This window comes from Apium graveolens, chromosome 5 (genome assembly GCF_009905375.1).
Source record: "Apium graveolens cultivar Ventura chromosome 5, ASM990537v1, whole genome shotgun sequence".
Taxonomy (NCBI): Eukaryota; Viridiplantae; Streptophyta; class Magnoliopsida; order Apiales; family Apiaceae; genus Apium; species Apium graveolens.
The window spans coordinates 84,434,631-84,438,564 of record NC_133651.1 but is presented as its reverse complement, the minus strand read 5'-3'; positions in this window follow the sequence as shown (position 1 = coordinate 84,438,564).

Here is a 3,934-nt window from a genome sequence, read left to right as displayed (position 1 = left end):
CTCAATCCGTGTTAAGTGATCATTCCAATTTCTCTCAAGTCTATTGCACAGACTCTCATCATAGCTTCTAGCAATATAGCTTTTGCTTCTCAATACCCATTCTTTTCTAGTTCGTAGTCCTTACTATCTTCCGTAAATAATACTATATTGGTTACACTTTCGCTCGTTAGCATTCTATAACCTTTTAATAACAATGTCAACCTTAGTATCACGAACGTGTTTCCATTCCGAATACCACCATAACTTTACTACTCCTTTTTCAGCTGTTTTTATTTTCCAAAGTTTGATCAATCATATAGAAGTAAAGGAATTTGTTGAGAGATCACTATGATCATGTACACTTGTTCTATTTCATAGTTAGTACAGAAGGTGGATAACCTTTAGTACTTGACAAGCAATTAAACAACATGTGGTATCCTACTAGGCTTCTATCACACAGATAGATAGTCATTCGGCAATACCTCCCCTTTCTGGAAGGGTTGTTCTTCTCAGCTTACATGAAATGAAAAGGAGAGAAAAGAACGAATTGAAGAGAATTGTATAAAAATACTGCCACAAAATATCTGGCTTGGAACCTACCTCTGAACTATAGAGGTTTGTCATAGGAGAATAAAACATAAATGTATAGATATCAACATCCAGTATTATCGTATCGTATTTCACATGCTTAAATATTTTTGCTATTCCGTCCATCATTCTATGGACCAATGCTCTTGCTCGAGCTTATAAACAATCACCGTTAAAACTCCCTCGACAGTGAAAATCAAATCTGGGATTTCATTCTAGACCTCCTCGTTACTAGAATTTTATGCTTGCACCGCAACCTTCCTCGTATAGTAATACGACTCTCTATTGATAAGAAGAAATAAATATTCAATAGGTAGATAATCGACTTAATTAGTTTATCAATGATAACTTATACATCACCACGACCTGATTAGTGGTACTTAATCTCAACATCCATTACCATACAACTCTCGCGGTTGTAATCAGCTCATTATTCAAAGAATCGTTGATGCATTACTATAGTCCACCACGGACCTACGGTAGTCATTCGTTTTTCTTGGAATCTTAATAGCTAACCATACGGAGTCCATACTTGTCGCATCGAATTCTTCTAAGGAGGTAACATAATTACCATTCATGATTCATGAAGAACACTCTAGATCCTGATGTACATACATGACATGAAGCAGATAAAATTGCAGAAGAGTTTCAATCAAAGCAACGATAGCAGGTTAATACCATTCTTAATCATATACCTTTAATAGAAGACTTAACTCGAAGGTTCGTTTAGTCCTTTTTGAAACATGGTCCTGGATTATCCTCAGGATAGTTCCTTCTAAGATAGATAGCCCGCTCATGGCGATTATACGAATTAAACCTTTACCAAACTACTATTACGGTTGGGTATTGCACAGTCATCAGAAGGAATGTCAATCTTCCAAACCATAATACAACCTTCACGGCTTCAACCATCATCACTGTATTCCTCTGGCACGAGTGCCTATAATTATCCTCTTACATTTAAAGAGTCGGCCACCTCTTTGGCCTTTCCTGATAGTAAAATTTCCTTACAATCAATGTCTTTTTAACCACCTCCAACTAAATTTTCTACCTCACTTCAATCACTGCTTATGTGAAAATGCTTCTCTTAAGTCCTGGTGAGAAAAAAAATCACCATTTTTCCATAAGTCATTGCCTTAGTCTTTAGATGTGAACATTGCCACGACTGACTCTCGATCATACTTAGGACGTCTTTTATCTTGGGTCCTTCTTACTTTGACAGTTCTGACCTCCGTTGGTTCAATCTATACTTTCTCATGGTTTAACATGTGCCCCACTTGGCATTATTATAATTATGTCACAATTCCTTTATCAAAATTTCTATTCTTTAGAACTTTGAATATTACCATTCTCCTTGTAAAACTTCTAAGGTTATCCTTGAATTGTTCCTCCTGTATTCCCTAGATACAGGGCATATCAAAATACCATTTACTAATACTGATCTTTAAAGGTTGTTGCTACCTTGATCCTTTCCAATTCATACTGTCAAAACTTACGCTGTCCCTAATAAGGGTGGAATGTCAACCTTTATGCATTCCCCTAGGATTCATCTCAAGTTATCGAAGTTATATCCTTAATTCCACCTTTTAAAAAAATTACTTGCATCCTTCCATGGATAAATCAAGTCATATATCCTTGATAGATTATCTTATTCAATCATTCCCACCCAGATAGTCTATACCAATTTCACAATAACATCCTTATTCAAACTGAGGTCAACACATATGGCCTTCAAAAGATAACAATGGTTACCCGCTTTTCTTTCCTAATTTGGTAATGATAACATGGATGTTCTGGAAGATATTGGTCATGTTCAACGTGAACATCTTCTTAATAAATCCTCATTTTCTTTTGTTGTTTATCTCAACAGTCATCTCAATGTAGGGATGTCTTTCATACCCGGCGTCTCCCTTTCTGGGTATCATGCCACTGGTCTTACACTTCACATTCTTGAAGGTCACTTTCTTCATCCAATTTTCCTAATTTCCTACTTTCTTGTCTCCTCAATCTATTCGCGTCTCATTATTTATCCTTCGAACTATCTCAAGGTTTCCTCGAATTCTCCCAACTTAAAGGGGGTACAATATGTACATCTCTTATGCCTTCAACCATCAACTTTAACTCATAGTGAATCATCCTCATCCTGATGATCACATACTTTTCTATTTCTATTACTATGATTCTTTAGGGTTTCCCCATACCCAACTCCCTTATCATTCCTCAAACTCTATTGCCTTTATATTCCTTTCCACTTCAGTTTCTTTTTATTTTCCTTTCTCTTACAATCATTTTATGAACCCACTAATTATTTACTTCAAACATCACGTCGTTCTGGGATTCTTGTCCTCCGAACGAATCTTTACAACTTTTAAAATCTTAGATTCATAATTCATCATATTCGTCCGCCTTTGTTCTGGCTCTTAAAGCTTTTACACTATCTCCATAACCTTGGGATTTACTTTCCCGAAAACAATTGACTGAACTTTAATCAGTTTATCATAACCTCTTGTTCAGTGCCTTTCTTGGTCTTTTACCAGTGGGTGGTCTCTCTCTTAGGAGGGTAAGTGACAGAAACAGTCTTTTATGATTCGTCAATCATTTAGAATCTCAAATGATTCCTGTATTTCCTTTAGCCAGGCTCTTCCCTCGACTGGGTCAACTATTTCCTTAGAACTCTGAGAGCTTAGCGACTTAAAGGTCCTGAAAGAATTTCACACCACATTGTTTCCTCAAGGTGGTGGTTAGGGGTAAAAGTATAAGTTTTGTTTTAGGCAGGTCCATGGATTTCCCAATAGGAGTACCATCCCGGTTCTTCCTATCTTGCTCGACTTCTGTTTTCTCAGTCTAAATATTTCTTCCTACTCCCCATAATTGGGGTCATCTTTTATTTAAAATCCTCATTTTCTACTTCATTATATTCTGGGTTCCTTATATCTTAATTGCGACCTACTTGATTATTACATTCAAGGTTTGCCCCTAATCTTATTCCTCGTGGGGGCATGATGCTTGGAAAAATTTTGAGAATCTCTGGATATTTGTCTTACTTACTTTGCTTAAATCTTTCCCTCGTCCAGTCCTTGCATGATTGCAAATTATGAATTTTCAAGTTCTATAAACTTCATGACACTCTTGTTAGTCCCTTAACAATATAGCAAGAATTACAGAAGGGGGGTTGAATGGAATTCTTGAACCTTTTTCTTGAAATAAAAATGTTCAACTCGATTATAGATATATTTGTTTCGATTAGCACAATGCGGAATGTAAACTTAATTGAATCAAAACATAAGTAATTAAAAACAAGAGTCTTTAAAAACTTTCTGGTGAATTTAAACAATTCCACCAGAGATATATATAATATATCGAGAGG